The 19,665-nt window shown below is 35.8% G+C and overlaps 4 non-coding genes across 4 annotated transcripts; 2 read left to right on the top strand and 2 right to left on the bottom strand.

Annotated features, from left to right (window-relative positions):
* Positions 1 to 384: 384 nt before the first annotated feature.
* On the bottom strand, positions 385 to 547 carry LOC134970788 (U1 spliceosomal RNA). The gene has a single exon (XR_010190048.1). It is a non-coding gene; the product is annotated as a U1 spliceosomal RNA (small nuclear RNA).
* A 152-nt stretch (positions 548 to 699) lies between these two features.
* On the bottom strand, positions 700 to 863 carry LOC134970566 (U1 spliceosomal RNA). Its single transcript, XR_010189865.1, has one exon. It is a non-coding gene; the product is annotated as a U1 spliceosomal RNA (small nuclear RNA).
* Positions 864 to 13,051: 12,188 nt separating this feature from the next.
* Positions 13,052 to 13,125, top strand: TRNAN-AUU (transfer RNA asparagine (anticodon AUU)). Its single transcript has one exon. It is a non-coding gene; the product is annotated as a tRNA-Asn (tRNA).
* Positions 13,126 to 17,728: 4,603 nt separating this feature from the next.
* On the top strand, positions 17,729 to 17,802 carry TRNAN-AUU (transfer RNA asparagine (anticodon AUU)). Its single transcript has one exon. It is a non-coding gene; the product is annotated as a tRNA-Asn (tRNA).
* The last annotated feature ends 1,863 nt before the right edge of the window (positions 17,803 to 19,665 follow it).

The following is a 19,665-nucleotide window of genomic DNA, read 5'->3' as shown; positions in this document are numbered from 1 at the left end:
GCAGTGGGTCAAAGTTGGCTTCAACCCTCGTCTGCATATGAAAAGAAAAAAGGGATGTGCAGGGCATGGTGTCCTTTTGTGGCGCTTGGATGACCCCTCCTTCGGTGTGGGGCTCATGTTGGCTATGCCCCAGCCCCTGAAGCATTCAAGATGATTTCTTGCAGCAGCTGGGCACTGTAACAGCTCCAGAGTTGCTCTGTAAAGCATGTAAAAGGGTGTGGGCCCTGCAGCACTACCTGTAGCATGCATTGTGCGTTGGAAGGCACAAAGTAAGCAGACGGGAGAGGTCAGGATAGTGCGCAACTGCATAGAAGGGAGCGGCTCAAGAAAAGAGAAGTGGAAACAGACAGCAAACTAGGCTGGAGAGAGACCTGAGACAAAGAGATCTGAATTATACGAGAGCCGACCAGGGGAAACACAAATTATGCAGTCAAGTTTCCCACATTTGGGGAAATCGCAGGAGCAGCACACCCAGAGTGCAATGGGTGAGCCTTGCCCTGGGAGAAGCACCTTCATGATCATAGTATCTCACCTGGCAGGTAAGTAGGAGTTGGGCTAGAGCTGGGGAGGGTTGCTGCTCGGGTACCCCCCTGTCAAGTGAAGGAGATCCAACTGAGGCAGCGCAAGGGAACTCTAGAAAAAAGAACAAGGCTAGAGGAAGATCTGAGACAAAGAAATCTGACTTTTACCAGAGCTGACCAGAGGAAAGCACAAACACAGTCCCCCACTACCACAAATAATGCAGTCGAGTTTCCCACATTTGGGGAAATCATAGGGGTCAGCATACCCAGAATGCAATGAATGAACCTCACCCTGGGAGAACAATCTTCATGACCATGGTATCTCCTATGCAAAATAAGTATGATTTGGGATAGAGCTGGGGAGGGCCGCTGCTCAGGCACATCTCTGTCAAGTAAAGGAGATTCAACTGAGGCAGCACAAGGGAACTCTCATCTGGGGACAACAACTGCAGGGAGAACACATATTTTCAGATGAACATGGGAGGGCAGAAGGCTGCCTAATACTGAAGCACCCCCAAACAACAAACCAAATGCAACAACTAGTGCAAGCATTCCTGGGGGAAGGCCTGCAGCAGATGGATTTGCATATGGTGATGTCATCCAAGCAGTGGGTCAAAGTTGGCTTCAACCCTCGTCTGCATATGAAAAGAGAAAAGGGGTGTGCAGGGCATGGCGGCCTTTTGCGGCGCTTGGATGACCCCTAGTTCGCATTAAACACCTCCACCCTCCTTCGGTGTGGGGCTCATGTTGGCTATGCCCCAGCCGCTTAAGCATTCAAGCTGATTTCTTGCAGCAGCTGGGCACTGTAACAGCTCCAGAGCTGCTCTGTAAGGCAAGTAAAAGGGTCTCTGTGGCGCAATCAGTTAGTATGTACGGCTATTAACCAAAAGGTTGGTGGTTCAATCCCACCCAGGGACGTAATTGACCTTGTTATCAGATTTTGGTGATCTTTAAGTAGACAAGTCAAATTTCATACCCCCTGTTATGGTGTAGGGTACCTGGCCTTCTCTGATGTAATCAGAGTTAGATTTGATTCAGTGATTTTATAAAAACATCTAGGAAGCACAATTTAGCAGTGGGTTGCAGAGAAAAAGAAATATGCTGGCAAAAAAATCAAATTGCGTGATTAAACAGCTCTTCATTTTCTGGCTTTATTTTTATGCTAACAAATTTGTTCTCTGAAAAGTGTCCACAAAGCCAAGTCTCTGATTAACACCTTTGTAGGGATGGTTTTTCACCTATTACTAAATTAAACTTGCTTCATTGGAAAGGCAGCAAGATGCATCCTCATTTCAATGTCTACTGAAATAATACAGGTTGACACCAGGAAACATTAACGCCACTGCATCCTTGCTGCTTTCTCATGTGGAAGTCTGTTTAATGTGAAAACAAGGTGATATCTAATTAGCACACAGGTAAGAAATTACGAAAATCTTTATTTAAGGGTGAAGATGTTTCTCACAAAATTGTTGCCCCAATGCATCATTGAAATTCAAGCTGGAAAGATGATTTTAATATATCACTTGTACATTTTGTATTGCTCTTCTGGTGACAATGTCGTTTTTTTTGTCAATTACCATTTTAATAATAGGGTAAAGAAAATTAAGTGGATTTTTGAAAGAAAACTATACTGTCAATATACTATTAAAACAAATTAAAATGGTAAAAGTTATTGTACTTTAAGTAAAAATAAAAGAGCAAAAATATCAATCCCAGTTTTGATTACTTAAATTAACAAAAAAAAAATGCATATAGCAAAGGATAGTTTCAATCTGCCTACCTCTGGGTTATGGGTCCAGCATGCTTCCATTGCAGTACTCTGCTGCACATGTAAGTGCAAGAGATCCTGAAGCACTCACTCATCATGGGAAAGTACCAATGTGTTTATTCATTGGTTGATGGAAGAAACATCTTACAAAAACTCTCCAGATTATTGATTTTTTAATGTTTTTCTAGGAAACGTTCTAGATGTATGCTTATTAGCCTTTGTCAGTATGTACTGTTTGCAAAGTGTCTCTGTGGCGCAATCGGTTAGTGTGTTCAGCTATTAACCAAAAGGTTGGTGGTTCAATCCCACCCAGCGACGTAATTGACCTTGTGATCAGATTTTGGTGATATTTAAGTAGACAAGTCAAAATTTCAAACCCACTCTTATTGTGTAGGGTACCTGGCCTTCTCTGATGTAATCAGAGTTAGATTTGATTCAGTGATTTTATAAAAAACAGCTAGGAAGCACAATTTAGCAGTGGGTTGCAGAGAAAAAAAATATGCTGGCAGAAAAATCCAATTGAGTGATTAAACAGCTCTTCATTTTCTGGCTTTATTTTTATGCTAACAAATTTGTTCTCTGAAAAGTGTCCACAAAGCCAAGTCTCTGATTAACACCTTTGTAAGGATGGTTTTTCACCTATTACTAAATTAAACTTGCTTCATTGGAAAGGCAGCAAGATGCATCCTCATTTCAATGTCTACTGAAATAATACAAGTTGACACCAGGAAACATTAACGCCACTGCATCCTTGCTGCTTTCTCATGTGGAAGTCTGTTTAATGTGAAAACAAGGTGATATCTAATTAGCACACAGGTAAGGAATTAAGAAAATCTTTATTTAAGGGTGAAGATGTTTCTCACAAAATTGTTGACCCAATGCATCATTGAAATTCAAGCTGGAAAGATGAATTTAATATATCACTTGTACATTTTGTATTGCTCTTCTGGTGACAATGTAGTTTGTTTTTGTCAATTACCATTTTAATAATAGGGTAAAGAAAATGAAGTGGATTTTTGAAAGAAAACAATACTGTCAATATACTATTAAAACAAATTAAAATGGTAAAAGTTATTGTACTTTAAGTAAAAATAAAAGAGACAAAATATCAATCCCAGTTTTGGATTACTTTAATTAACAAAAAAAAATGCATATAGCAGAGGATAGTTTCAATCTGCCTACCTCTGGGTTATGGGCCCAGCATGCTTCCATTGCAGTACTCTGCTGCACATGTAAGTGCAAGAGATCCTGAAGCACTCACTCATCATGGGAAAGTACCAATGTGTTTCTTCGTTGGTTGATGGAAGAAACATCTTACAAAAACTCTCCAGTTTATTGACTTTTTAAAGTTTTGCTAGGAAACGTTTTAGATGAATGCTTATTAGCCTTTGTCAGTATGGGCTTTTGCAAAGTGTCTCTGTGGCGCAATCAGTTAGTATGTACGGCTATTAACCAAAAGGTTGGTGGTTCAATCCCACCCAGGGACCTAATTGACCTTGTTATCAGATTTTGGTGATCTTTAAGTAGACAAGTCAAAATTTCAAACCCCCTGTTATGGTGTAGGGTACTTGGCCTTCTCTGATGTAATCAGAGTTAGATTTGATTCAGTGATTTTATAAAAACAGCTAGGAAGCACAATTTAGCAGTGGGTTGCAGAGAAAAAAAATATGCTGGCAGAAAAATCCAATTGAGTGACTAAACAGCTCTTTATTTTCTGGCTTTATTTTTATGCTAACAAATTTGTTCTCTGAAAAGTGTCCAAAAAGCCAAGTCTCTGATTAACACCTTTGTAAGGATGGTTTTTCACCTATTACTAAATTAAACTTGCTTCATTGGAAAGGCAGCAAGATGCATCCTCATTTCAATGTCTACTGAAATAATACAGGTTGACACCAGGAAACATTAACGCCACTGCATCCTTGCTGCTTTCTCATGTGGAAGTCTGTTTAATATGAAAACAAGGTGATATCTAATTAGCACACAGGTAAGGAATTAAGAAAATCTTTATTTAAGGGTGAAGATGTTTCTCACAAAATCGTTGCCCCAATGCATCATTGAAATTCAAGCTGGAAAGATGATTTTAATATATCACTTGTACATTTTGTATTGCTCTTCTGGTGACAATGTAGTTTGTTTTTGTCAATTACCATTTTAATAATAGGGTAAAGAAAATGAAGTGGATTTTTGAAAGAAAACAATACTGTCAATATACTATTAAAACAAATTAAAATGGTAAAAGTTATTGTACTTTAAGTAAAAATAAAAGAGCCAAAATATCAATCCCAGTTTTAGATTACTTTAATTAACAAAAAAAAAATGCATATAGCAGAGGATAGTTTCAATCTGCCTACCTCTGGGTTATGGGCCCAGCATGCTTCCATTGCAGTACTCTGCTGCACATGTAAGTGCAAGAGATCCTGAAGCACTCACTCATCATGGGAAAGTACCAATGTGTTTCTTCGTTGGTTGATGGAAGAAACATCTTACAAAAACTCTCCAGATTATTGACTTTTTAAAGTTTTTCTAGGAAACGTTTTAGATGAATGCTTATTAGCCTTTGTCAGTATGAACTTTTGCAAAGTTTCTCTTTGGCGCAAACAGTTAGTATGTATGGCTATTAACCAAAAGGTTGGTGGTTCAATCCCACCCAGGGACCTAATTGACCTTGTTGTCAGATTTTGGTGATCTTTAAGTAGACAAGTCAAATTTCATACCCCCTGTTATGGTGTAGGGTACCTGGCCTTCTCTGATGTAATCAGAGTTAGATTTGATTCAGTGATTTTATAAAAACATCTAGGAAGCACAATTTAGCAGTGGGTTGCAGAGAAAAAGAAATATGCTGGCAAAAAAATCAAATTGCGTGATTAAACAGCTCTTCATTTTCTGGCTTTATTTTTATGCTAACAAATTTGTTCTCTGAAAAGTGTCCACAAAGCCAAGTCTCTGATTAACACCTTTGTAGGGATGGTTTTTCACCTATTACTAAATTAAACTTGCTTCATTGGAAAGGCAGCAAGATGCATCCTCATTTCAATGTCTACTGAAATAATACAGGTTGACACCAGGAAACATTAACGCCACTGCATCCTTGCTGCTTTCTCATGTGGAAGTCTGTTTAATATGAAAACAAGGTGATATCTAATTAGCACACAGGTAAGGAATTAAGAAAATCTTTATTTAAGGGTGAAGATGTTTCTCACAAAATCGTTGCCCCAATGCATCATTGAAATTCAAGCTGGAAAGATGATTTTAATATATCACTTGTACATTTTGTATTGCTCTTCTGGTGACAATGTAGTTTGTTTTTGTCAATTACCATTTTAATAATAGGGTAAAGAAAATGAAGTGGATTTTTGAAAGAAAACAATACTGTCAATATACTATTAAAACAAATTAAAATGGTAAAAGTTATTGTACTTTAAGTAAAAATAAAAGAGCCAAAATATCAATCCCAGTTTTAGATTACTTTAATTAACAAAAAAAAAATGCATATAGCAGAGGATAGTTTCAATCTGCCTACCTCTGGGTTATGGGCCCAGCATGCTTCCATTGCAGTACTCTGCTGCACATGTAAGTGCAAGAGATCCTGAAGCACTCACTCATCATGGGAAAGTACCAATGTGTTTCTTCGTTGGTTGATGGAAGAAACATCTTACAAAAACTCTCCAGATTATTGACTTTTTAAAGTTTTTCTAGGAAACGTTTTAGATGAATGCTTATTAGCCTTTGTCAGTATGAACTTTTGCAAAGTTTCTCTTTGGCGCAAACAGTTAGTATGTATGGCTATTAACCAAAAGGTTGGTGGTTCAATCCCACCCAGGGACCTAATTGACCTTGTTGTCAGATTTTGGTGATCTTTAAGTAGACAAGTCAAATTTCATACCCCCTGTTATGGTGTAGGGTACCTGGCCTTCTCTGATGTAATCAGAGTTAGATTTGATTCAGTGATTTTATAAAAACATCTAGGAAGCACAATTTAGCAGTGGGTTGCAGAGAAAAAGAAATATGCTGGCAAAAAAATCAAATTGCGTGATTAAACAGCTCTTCATTTTCTGGCTTTATTTTTATGCTAACAAATTTGTTCTCTGAAAAGTGTCCACAAAGCCAAGTCTCTGATTAACACCTTTGTAGGGATGGTTTTTCACCTATTACTAAATTAAACTTGCTTCATTGGAAAGGCAGCAAGATGCATCCTCATTTCAATGTCTACTGAAATAATACAGGTTGACACCAGGAAACATTAACGCCACTGCATCCTTGCTGCTTTCTCATGTGGAAGTCTGTTTAATGTGAAAACAAGGTGATATCTAATTAGCACACAGGTAAGGAATTAAGAAAATCTTTATTTAAGGGTGAAGATGTTTCTCACAAAATCGTTGACCCAATGCATCATTGAAATTCAAGCTGGAAAGATGATTTTAATATATCACTTGTACATTTTGTATTGCTCTTCTGGTGACAATGTAGTTTGTTTTTGTCAATTACCATTTTAATAATAGGGTAAAGAAAATGAAGTGGATTTTTGAAAGAAAACAATTCTGTCAATATACTATTAAAACAAATTAAAATGGTAAAAGTTATTGTACTTTAAGTAAAAATAAAAGAGACAAAATATCAATCCCAGTTTTGGATTACTTTAATTAACAAAAAAAAAATGCATATAGCAGAGGATAGTTTCAATCTGCCTACCTCTGGGTTATGGGCCCAGCATGCTTCCATTGCAGTACTCTTCTGCACATGTAAGTTCAAGAGATCCTGAAGCACTCACTCATCATGGGAAAGTACCAATGTGTTTATTCATTGGTTGATGGAAGAAACATCTTACAAAAACTCTCCAGATTATTGATTTTTTAATGTTTTTCTAGGAAACGTTCTAGATGTATGCTTATTAGCCTTTGTCAATATGTATTGTTTGCAAAGTGTCTCTGTGGCGCAATCAGTTAGTGTGTTCGGCTATTAACCAAAAGGTTGGTGGTTCAATCCCACCCAGGGACGTAATTGACCTTGTGATCAGATTTTGGTGATATTTAAGTAGACAAGTCAAAATTTCAAACCCCCTCTTATTGTGTAGGGTACCTGGCCTTCTCTGATGTAATCAGAGTTAGATTTGATTCAGTGATTTTATAAAAAACAGCTAGGAAGCACAATTTAGCAGTGGGTTGCAGAGAAAAAAAATATGCTGGCAGAAAAATCCAATTGAGTGATTAAACAGCTCTTCATTTTCTGGCTTTATTTTTATGCTAACAAATTTGTTCTCTGAAAAGTGTCCACAAAGCCAAGTCTCTGATTAACACCTTTGTAAGGATGGTTTTTCACCTATTACTAAATTAAACTTGCTTCATTGGAAAGGCAGCAAGATGCATCCTCATTTCAATGTCTACTGAAATAATACAAGTTGACACCAGGAAACATTAACGCCACTGCATCCTTGCTGCTTTCTCATGTGGAAGTCTGTTTAATGTGAAAACAAGGTGATATCTAATTAGCACACAGGTAAGGAATTAAGAAAATCTTTATTTAAGGGTGAAGATGTTTCTCACAAAATTGTTGACCCAATGCATCATTGAAATTCAAGCTGGAAAGATGAATTTAATATATCACTTGTACATTTTGTATTGCTCTTCTGGTGACAATGTAGTTTGTTTTTGTCAATTACCATTTTAATAATAGGGTAAAGAAAATGAAGTGGATTTTTGAAAGAAAACAATACTGTCAATATACTATTAAAACAAATTAAAATGGTAAAAGTTATTGTACTTTAAGTAAAAATAAAAGAGACAAAATATCAGTCCCAGTTTTGGATTACTTTAATTAACAAAAAAAAATGCATATAGCAGAGGATAGTTTCAATCTGCCTACCTCTGGGTTATGGGCCCAGCATGCTTCCATTGCAGTACTCTGCTGCACATGTAAGTGCAAGAGATCCTGAAGCACTCACTCATCATGGGAAAGTACCAATGTGTTTCTTCGTTGGTTGATGGAAGAAACATCTTACAAAAACTCTCCAGTTTATTGACTTTTTAAAGTTTTGCTAGGAAACGTTTTAGATGAATGCTTATTAGCCTTTGTCAGAATGGACTTTTGCAAAGTGTCTCTGTGGCGCAATCAGTTAGTATGTACGGCTATTAACCAAAAGGTTGGTGGTTCAATCCCACCCAGGGACCTAATTGACCTTGTTATCAGATTTTGGTGATCTTTAAGTAGACAAGTCAAAATTTCAAACCCCCTGTTATGGTGTAGGGTACTTGGCCTTCTCTGATGTAATCAGAGTTAGATTTGATTCAGTGATTTTATAAAAAACAGCTAGGAAGCACAATTTAGCAGTGGGTTGCAGAGAAAAAAAATATGCTGGCAGAAAAATCCAATTGAGTGATTAAACAGCTCTTTATTTTCTGGCTTTATTTTTATGCTAACAAATTTGTTCTCTGAAAAGTGTCCACAAAGCCAAGTCTCTGATTAACACCTTTGTAAGGATGGTTTTTCACCTATTACTAAATTAAACTTGCTTCATTGGAAAGGCAGCAAGATGCATCCTCATTTCAATGTCTACTGAAATAATACAGGTTGACACCAGGAAACATTAACGCCACTGCATCCTTGCTGCTTTCTCATGTGGAAGTCTGTTTAATATGAAAACAAGGTGATATCTAATTAGCACACAGGTAAGGAATTAAGAAAATCTTTATTTAAGGGTGAAGATGTTTCTCACAAAATCGTTGCCCCAATGCATCATTGAAATTCAAGCTGGAAAGATGATTTTAATATATCACTTGTACATTTTGTATTGCTCTTCTGGTGACAATGTAGTTTGTTTTTGTCAATTACCATTTTAATAATAGGGTAAAGAAAATGAAGTGGATTTTTGAAAGAAAACAATACTGTCAATATACTATTAAAACAAATTAAAATGGTAAAAGTTATTGTACTTTAAGTAAAAATAAAAGAGCCAAAATATCAATCCCAGTTTTGGATTACTTTAATTAACAAACAAAAAATGCATATAGCAGAGGATAGTTTCAATCTGCCTACCTCTGGGTTATGGGCCCAGCATGCTTCCATTGCAGTACTCTGCTGCACATGTAAGTTCAGGAGATCCTGAAGCACTCACTCATCATGGGAAAGTACCAATGTGTTTCTTCGTTGGTTGATGGAAGAAACATCTTACAAAAACTCTCCAGATTATTGACTTTTTAAAGTTTTTCTAGGAAACGTTTTAGATGAATGCTTATTAGCCTTTGTCAGTATGAACTTTTGCAAAGTGTCTCTGTGGCGCAATCAGTTAGTATGTATGGCTATTAACCAAAAGGTTGGTGGTTCAATCCCACCCAGGGACCTAATTGACCTTGTTATCAGATTTGGGTGATCTTTAAGTAGACAAGTCAAATTTCATACCCCCTGTTATGGTGTAGGGTACCTGGCCTTCTCTGATGTAATCAGAGTTAGATTTGATTCAGTGATTTTATAAAAACATCTAGGAAGCACAATTTAGCAGTGGGTTGCAGAGAAAAAGAAATATGCTGGCAAAAAAATCAAATTGCGCGATTAAACAGCTCTTCATTTTCTGGCTTTATTTTTATGCTAACAAATTTGTTCTCTGAAAAGTGTCCACAAAGCCAAGTCTCTGATTAACACCTTTGTAGGGATGGTTTTTCACCTATTACTAAATTAAACTTGCTTCATTGGAAAGGCAGCAAGATGCATCCTCATTTCAATGTCTACTGAAATAATACAGGTTGACACCAGGAAACATTAACGCCACTGCATCCTTGCTGCTTTCTCATGTGGAAGTCTGTTTAATGTGAAAACAAGGTGATATCTAATTAGCACACAGGTAAGGAATTAAGAAAATCTTTATTTAAGGGTGAAGATGTTTCTCACAAAATCGTTGACCCAATGCATCATTGAAATTCAAGCTGGAAAGATGATTTTAATATATCACTTGTACATTTTGTATTGCTCTTCTGGTGACAATGTAGTTTGTTTTTGTCAATTACCATTTTAATAATAGGGTAAAGAAAATGAAGTGGATTTTTGAAAGAAAACAATACTGTCAATATACTATTAAAACAAATTAAAATGGTAAAAGTTATTGTACTTTAAGTAAAAATAAAAGAGACAAAATATCAATCCCAGTTTTGGATTACTTTAATTAACAAAAAAAAATGCATATAGCAGAGGATAGTTTCAATCTGCCTACCTCTGGGTTATGGGCCCAGCATGCTTCCATTGCAGTACTCTGCTGCACATGTAAGTTCAAGAGATCCTGAAGCACTCACTCATCATGGGAAAGTACCAATGTGTTTCTTCGTTGGTTGATGGAAGAAACATCTTACAAAAACTCTCCAGATTATTGACTTTTTAAAGTTTTTCTAGGAAACGTTTTAGATGAATGCTTATTAGCCTTTGTCAGTATAGACTTTTGCAAAGTGTCTCTGTGGCGCAATCAGTTAGTATGTATGGCTATTAACCAAAAGGTTGGTGGTTCAATCCCACCCAGGGACCTAATTGACCTTGTTATCAGATTTTGGTGATCTTTAAGTAGACAAGTCAAATTTCATACCCCCTGTTATGGTGTAGGGTACCTGGCCTTCTCTGATGTAATCAGAGTTAGATTTGATTCAGTGATTTTATAAAAACATCTAGGAAGCATAATTTAGCAGTGGGTTGCAGAGAAAAAGAAATATGCTGGCAAAAAAATCAAATTGCGCGATTAAACAGCTCTTCATTTTCTGGCTTTATTTTTATGCTAACAAATTTGTTCTCTGAAAAGTGTCCACAAAGCCAAGTCTCTGATTAACACCTTTGTAGGGATGGTTTTTCACCTATTACTAAATTAAACTTGCTTCATTGGAAAGGCAGCAAGATGCATCCTCATTTCAATGTCTACTGAAATAATACAGGTTGACACCAGGAAACATTAACGCCACTGCATCCTTGCTGCTTTCTCATGTGGTAGTATGTTTAATGTGAAAACAAGGTGATATCTAATTAGCACACAGGTAAGGAATTAAGAAAATCTTTATTTAAGGGTGAAGATGTTTCTCACAAAATCGTTGACCCAATGCATCATTGAAATTCAAGCTGGAAAGATGATTTTAATATATCACTTGTACATTTTGTATTGCTCTTCTGGTGACAATGTAGTTTGTTTTTGTCAATTACCATTTTAATAATAGGGTAAAGAAAATGAAGTGGATTTTTGAAAGAAAACAATACTGTCAATATACTATTAAAACAAATTAAAATGGTAAAAGTTATTGTACTTTAAGTAAAAATAAAAGAGACAAAATATCAATCCCAGTTTTGGATTACTTTAATTAACAAAAAAAAAATGCATATAGCAGAGGATAGTTTCAATCTGCCTACCTCTGGGTTATGGGCCCAGCATGCTTCCATTGCAGTACTCTGCTGCACATGTAAGTTCAAGAGATCCTGAAGCACTCACTCATCATGGGAAAGTACCAATGTGTTTCTTCGTTGGTTGATGGAAGAAACATCTTACAAAAACTCTCCAGATTATTGACTTTTTAAAGTTTTTCTAGGAAACGTTTTAGATGAATGCTTATTAGCCTTTGTCAGTATAGACTTTTGCAAAGTGTCTCTGTGGTGCAATCAGTTAGTATGTATGGCTATTAACCAAAAGGTTGGTGGTTCAATCCCACCCAGGGACGTAATTGACCTTGTTATCAGTTTTTGGTGATCTTTAAGTAGACAAGTCAAATTTCATACCCCCTGTTATGGTGTAGGGTACCTGGCCTTCTCTGATGTAATCAGAGTTAGATTTGATTCAGTGATTTTATAAAAACATCTAGGAAGCACAATTTAGCAGTGGGTTGCAGAGAAAAAGAAATATGCTGGCAAAAAAATCAAATTGCGTGATTAAACAGCTCTTCATTTTCTGGCTTTATTTTTATGCTAACAAATTTGTTCTCTGAAAAGTGTCCACAAAGCCAAGTCTCTGATTAACACCTTTGTAGGGATGGTTTTTCACCTATTACTAAATTAAACTTGCTTCATTGGAAAGGCAGCAAGATGCATCCTCATTTCAATGTCTACTGAAATAATACAGGTTGACACCAGGAAACATTAACGCCACTGCATCCTTGCTGCTTTCTCATGTGGAAGTCTGTTTAATGTGAAAACAAGGTGATATCTAATTAGCACACAGGTAAGGAATTAAGAAAATCTTTATTTAAGGGTGAAGATGTTTCTCACAAAATTGTTGCCCCAATGCATCATTGAAATTCAAGCTGGAAAGATGATTTTAATATATCACTTGTACATTTTGTATTGCTCTTCTGGTGACAATGTAGTTTTTTTGTCAATTACCATTTTAATAACAGGGTAAAGAAAATTAAGTGGATTTTTGAAAGAAAACTATACTGTCAATATACTATTAAAACAAATTAAAATGGTAAAAGTTATTGTACTTTAAGTAAAAATAAAAGAGCAAAAATATCAATCCCAGTTTTGATTACTTAAATTAACAAAAAAAATGCATATAGCAAAGGATAGTTTCAATCTGCCTACCTCTGGGTTATGGGTCCAGCATGCTTCCATTGCAGTACTCTGCTGCCCATGTAAGTGCAAGAGATCCTGAAGCACTCACTCATCATGGCAAAGTACCAATGTGTTTATTCGTTGGTTGATGGAAGAAACATCTTACAAAAACTCTCCAGATTATTGATTTTTTAATGTTTTTCTAGGAAACGTTCTAGATGTATGCTTATTAGCCTTTGTCAGTATGGACTTTTTGCAAAGTGTCTCTGTGGCGCAATCGGTTAGTGTGTTTGGCTATTAATCAAAAGGTTGGTGGTTCAATCCCACCCAGGGACGTAATTAACCTTGTGATCAGATTTTGGTGATATTTAAGTAGACAAGTCAAAATGTCAAACCTCCTCTTATGGTGTAGGGTACATGGCCTTCTCTGATGTAATCAGAGTTAGATTTGATTCAGTGATTTTATAAAAAACAGCTAGGAAGCACAATTTAGCAGTGGGTTGCAGAGAAAAAAAATATGCTGGCAGAAAAATCCAATCGAGTGATTAAACAGCTCTTCATTTTCTGGCTTTATTTTTATGCTAACAAATTTGTTCTCTGAAAAGTGTCCACAAAGCCAAGTCTCTGATTAACACATTTGTAAGGATGGTTTTTCACCTATTACTAAATTAAACTTGCTTCATTGGAAAGGCAGCAAGATGCATCCTCATTTCAATGTCTACTGAAATAATACAAGTTGACACCAGGAAACATTAACGCCACTGCATCCTTGCTGCTTTCTCATGTGGAAGTCTGTTTAATGTGAAAACAAGGTGATATATAATTAGCACACAGGTAAGGAATTAAGAAAATCTTTATTTAAGGGTGAAGATGTTTCTCACAAAATTGTTGACCCAATGCATCATTGAAATTCAAGCTGGAAAGATGATTTTAATATATCACTTGTACATTTTGTATTGCTCTTCTGGTGACAATGTAGTTTGTTTTTGTCAATTACCATTTTAATAATAGGGTAAAGAAAATGAAGTGGATTTTTGAACGAAAACAATACTGTCAATATACTATTAAAACAAATTAAAATGGTAAAAGTTATTGTACTTTAAGTAAAAATAAAAGAGACAAAATATCAATCCCAGTTTTGGATTACTTTAATTAACAAAAAAAAATGCATATAGCAGAGGATAGTTTCAATCTGCCTACCTCTGGGTTATGGGCCCAGCATGCTTCCATTGCAGTACTCTGCTGCACATGTAAGTTCAAGAGATCCTGAAGCACTCACTCATCATGGGAAAGTACCAATGTGTTTCTTCGTTGGTTGATGGAAGAAACATCTTACAAAAACTCTCCAGATTATTGACTTTTTTAAGTTTTTCTAGGAAACGTTTTAGATGAATGCTTATTAGCATTTGTCAGTATGTACTTTTGCAAAGTGTCTCTGTGGCGCAATCAGTTAGTGTGTACGGCTATTAACCAAAAGGTTGGTGGTTCAATCCCACCCAGGGACGTAATTGACCTTGTTATCAGTTTTTGGTGATCTTTAAGTAGACAAGTCAAATTTCATACCCCCTGTTATGGTGTAGGGTACCTGGCCTTCTCTGATGTAATCAGAGTTAGATTTGATTCAGTGATTTTATAAAAACATCTAGGAAGCACAATTTAGCAGTGGGTTGCAGAGAAAAAGAAATATGCTGGCAAAAAAATCAAATTGCGTGATTAAACAGCTCTTCATTTTCTGGCTTTATTTTTATGCTAACAAATTTGTTCTCTGAAAAGTGTCCACAAAGCCAAGTCTCTGATTAACACCTTTGTAGGGATGGTTTTTCACCTATTACTAAATTAAACTTGCTTCATTGGAAAGGCAGCAAGATGCATCCTCATTTCAATGTCTACTGAAATAATACAGGTTGACACCAGGAAACATTAACGTCACTGCATCCTTGCTGCTTTCTCATGTGGAAGTCTGTTTAATGTGAAAACAAGGTGATATCTAATTAGCACACAGGTAAGGAATTAAGAAAATCTTTATTTAAGGGTGAAGATGTTTCTCACAAAATTGTTGACCCAATGCATCATTGAAATTCAAGCTGGAAATATGATTTTAATATATCACTTGTACATTTTGTATTGCTCTTCTGGTGACAATGTAGTTTGTTTTTGTCAATTACCATTTTAATAATAGGGTAAAGAAAATGAAGTGGATTTTTGAAAGAAAACAATTCTGTCAATATACTATTAAAACAAATTAAAATGGTAAAAGTTATTGTACTTTAAGTAAAAATAAAAGAGACAAAATATCAATCCCAGTTTTGGATTACTTTAATTAACAAAAAAAAAATGCATATAGCAGAGGATAGTTTCAATCTGCCTACCTCTGGGTTATGGGCCCAGCATGCTTCCATTGCTGTACTCTGCTGCACAAGTAAGTGCAAGATATCCTGAAGAACTCACTCATCATGGGAAAGTACCAATGTGTTTCTTCGTTGGTTGATAGAAGAAACATCTTACAAAAATTCTCCAGATTATTGATTTTTTTAAGTTTTTCTAGGAAACGTTTTAGATGAATGCTTATTAGCATTTGTCAGTATGTACTTTTGCAAAGTGTCTCTGTGGCGCAATCAGTTAGTGTGTACGGCTATTAACCAAAAGGTTGGTGGTTCAATCCCACCCAGGGACGTAATTGACCTTGTTATCAGTTTTTGGTGATCTTTAAGTAGACAAGTCAAATTTCATACCCCCTGTTATGGTGTAGGGTACCTGGCCTTCTCTGATGTAATCAGAGTTAGATTTGATTCAGTGATTTTATAAAAACATCTAGGAAGCACAATTTAGCAGTGGGTTGCAGAGAAAAAGAAATATGCTGGCAAAAAAATCAAATTGCATGATTAAACAGCTCTTCATTTTCTGGCTTTATTTTTATGCTAACAAATTTGTTCTCTGAAAAGTGTCCACAAAGCCAAGTCTCTGATTAACACCTTTGTAGGGATGGTTTTTCACCTATTACTAAATTAAACTTGCTTCATTGGAAAGGCAGCAAGATGTATCCTCATTTCAATGTCTACTGAAATAATACAGGTTGACACCAGGAAACATTAACGCCACTGCATCCTTGCTGCTTTCTCATGTGGAAGTCTGTTTAATGTGAAAACAAGGTGATATCTAATTAGCACACAGGTAAGGAATTAAGAAAATCTTTATTTAAGGGTGAAGATGTTTCTCACAAAATTGTTGACCCAATGCATCATTGAAATTCAAGCTGGAAAGATGATTTTAATATATCACTTGTACATTTTGTATTGCTCTTCTGGTGACAATGTAGTTTGTTTTTGTCAATTACCATTTTAATAATAGGGTAAAGAAAATGAAGTGGATTTTTGAAAGAAAACAATACTGTCAATATACTATTAAAACAAATTAAAATGGTAAAAGTTATTGTACTTTAAGTAAAAATAAAAGAGACAAAATATCAATCCCAGTTTTGGATTACTTTAATTAACAAAAAAAAAATGCATACAGCAGAGGATAGTTTCAATCTGCCTACCTCTGGGTTATGGGCCCAGCATGCTTCCATTGCAGTACTCTGCTGCACATGTAAGTTCAAGAGATCCTGAATCACTCACTCATCATGGGAAAGTACCAATGTGTTTCTTCGTTGGTTGATGGAAGAAACATCTTACAAAAACTCTCCAGATTATTGACTTTTTAAAGTTTTTCTAGGAAACGTTTTAGATGAATGCTTATTAGCCTTTGTCAGTATGGACTTTCGCAAAGTGTCTCTGTGGCGCAATCAGTTAGTATGTACGGCTATTAACCAAAAGGTTGGTGGTTCAATCCCACCCAGGGACCTAATTGACCTTGTTATCAGATTTTGGTGATCTTTAAGTAGACAAGTCAAAATTTCAAACCCCCTGTTATGGTGTAGGGTACCTGGCCTTCTCTGATGTAATCAGAGTTAGATTTGATTCAGTGATTTTATAAAAACAGCTAGGAAGCACAATTTAGCAGTGGGTTGCAGAGAAAAAAAATATGCTGGCAGAAAAATCCAATTGAGTGATTAAACAGCTCTTTATTTTCTGGCTTTATTTTTATGCTAACAAATTTGTTCTCTGAAAAGTGTCCACAAAGCCAAGTCTCTGATTAACACCTTTGTAAGGATGGTTTTTCACCTATTACTAAATTAAACTTGCTTCATTGGAAAGGCAGCAAGATGCATCCTCATTTCAATGTCTACTGAAATAATACAGGTTGACACCAGGAAACATTAACGCCACTGCATCCTTGCTGCTTTCTCATGTGGAAGTCTGTTTAATGTGAAAACAAGGTGATATCTAATTAGCACACAGGTAAGGAATTAAGAAAATCTTTATTTAAGGGTGAAGATGTTTCTCACAAAATCGTTGCCCCAATGCATCATTGAAATTCAAGCTGGAAATATGATTTTAATATATCACTTGTACATTTTGTATTGCTCTTCTGGTGACAATGTAGTTTGTTTTTGTCAATTACCATTTTAATAATAGGGTAAAGAAAATTAAGTGGATTTTTGAAAGAAAACAATACTGTCAATATACTATTAAAACAAATTAAAATGGTAAAAGTTATTGTACTTTCAGTAAAAATAAAAGAGCCAAAATATCAATCCCAGTTTTGGATTACTTTAATTAACAAACAAAAAAATGCATATAGCAGAGGATAGTTTCAATCTGCCTACCTCTGGGTTATGGGCCCAGCATGCTTCCATTGCTGTACTCTGCTGCACATGTAAGTGCAAGAGATCCTGAAGCACTCACTCATCATGGGAAAGTACCAATGTGTTTCTTCGTTGGTTGATAGAAGAAACATCTTACAAAAACTCTCCAGATTATTGACTTTTTTAAGTTTTTCTAGGAAACGTTTTAGATGAATGCTTATTAGCCTTTGTCAGTATGGACTTTTGCAAAGTGTCTCTGTGGCGCAATGGGTTAGTGTGTTTGGCTATTAACCAAAAGGTTGGTGGTTCAATCCCACCCAGGGACGTAATTAACCTTGTTATCAGATTTTGGTGATCTTTAAGTAGACAAGTCAAAATTTCAAACCCCCTGTTATGGTGTAGGGTACCTGGCCTTCTCTGATGTAATCAGAGTTAGATTTGATTCAGTGATTTTATAAAAACAGCTAGGAAGCACAATTTAGCAGTGGGTTGCAGAGAAAAAAAATATGCTGGCAGAAAAATCCAATCGAGTGATTAAACAGCTCTTCATTTTCTGGCTTTATTTTTATGCTAACAAATTTGTTCTCTGAAAAGTGTCCACAAAGCCAAGTCTCTGATTAACACCTTTGTAAGGATGGTTTTTCACCTATTACTAAATTAAACTTGCTTCATTGGAAAGGCAGCAAGATGCATCCTCATTTCAATGTCTACTGAAATAATACAAGTTGACACCAGGAAACATTAACGCCACTGCATCCTTGCTGCTTTCTCATGTGGAAGTCTGTTTAATGTGAAAACAAGGTGATATCTAATTAGCACACAGGTAAGGAATTAAGAAAATCTTTATTTAAGGGTGAAGATGTTTCTCACAAAATTGTTGACCCAATGCAACATTGAAATTCAAGCTGGAAAGATGATTTTAATATATCACTTGTACATTTTGTATTGCTCTTCTGGTGACAATGTAGTTTGTTTTTGTCAATTACCATTTTAATAATAGGGTAAAGAAAATGAAGTGGATTTTTGAAAGAAAACAATACTGTCAATATACTATTAAAACAAATTAAAATGGTAAAAGTTATTGTACTTTAAGTAAAAATAAAAGAGACAAAATATCAATCCCAGTTTTGGATTACTTTAATTAACAAAAAAAAATGCATATAGCAGAGGATAGTTTCAATCTGCCTACCTCTGGGTTATGGGCCCAGCATGCTTCCATTGCAGTACTCTGCTGCACATGTAAGTTCAAGAGATCCTGAAGCACTCACTCATCATGGGAAAGTACCAATGTGTTTCTTTGTTGGTTGATGGAAGAAACATCTTACAAAAACTCTCCAGATTATTGACTTTTTAAAGTTTTTCTAGGAAACGTTTTAGATGAATGCTTATTAGCCTTTGTCAGTATGGACGTTTGCAAAGTGTCTCTGTGGCGCAATCAGTTAGTATGTACGGCTATTAGCCAAAAGGTTGGTGGTTCAATCCCACCCAGGGACCTAATTGACCTTGTTATCAGATTTTGGTGATCTTTAAGTAGACAAGTCAAAATTTCAAACCCCCTGTTATGGTGTAGGGTACCTGGCCTTCTCTGATGTAATCAGAGTTAGATTTGATTCAGTGATTTTATAAAAACAGCTAGGAAGCACAATTTAGCAGTGGGTTGCAGAGAAAAAAAATATGCTGGCAGAAAAATCCAATTGAGTGATTAAACAGCTCTTTATTTTCTTGCTTTATTTTTATGCTAACAAATTTGTTCTCTGAAAAGTGTCCACAAAGCCAAGTCTCTGATTAACACCTTTGTAAGGATGGTTTTTCACCTATTACTAAATTAAACTTGCTTCATTGGAAAGGCAGCAAGATGCATCCTCATTTCAATGTCTACTGAAATAATACAGGTTGACACTAGGAAACATTAATGCCACTGCATCCTTGCTGCTTTCTCATGTGGAAGTCTGTTTAATGTGAAAACAAGGTGATATCTAATTAGCACACAGGTAAGGAATTAAGAAAATCTTTATTTAAGGGTGAAGATGTTTCTCACAAAATCGTTGCCCCAATGCATCATTGAAATTCAAGCTGGAAAGATGATTTTAATATATCACTTGTACATTTTGTATTGCTCTTCTGGTGACAATGTAGTTTGTTTTTGTCAATTACCATTTTAATAATAGGGTAAAGAAAATGAAGTGGAT

Source organism: Pseudophryne corroboree, chromosome 11 (genome assembly GCF_028390025.1).
Source record: "Pseudophryne corroboree isolate aPseCor3 chromosome 11, aPseCor3.hap2, whole genome shotgun sequence".
Taxonomy (NCBI): domain Eukaryota; kingdom Metazoa; phylum Chordata; class Amphibia; order Anura; family Myobatrachidae; genus Pseudophryne; species Pseudophryne corroboree.
The sequence above is the reverse complement of the archived record's forward strand: the minus strand, read 5'-3'. Positions and strand labels throughout refer to the sequence as shown.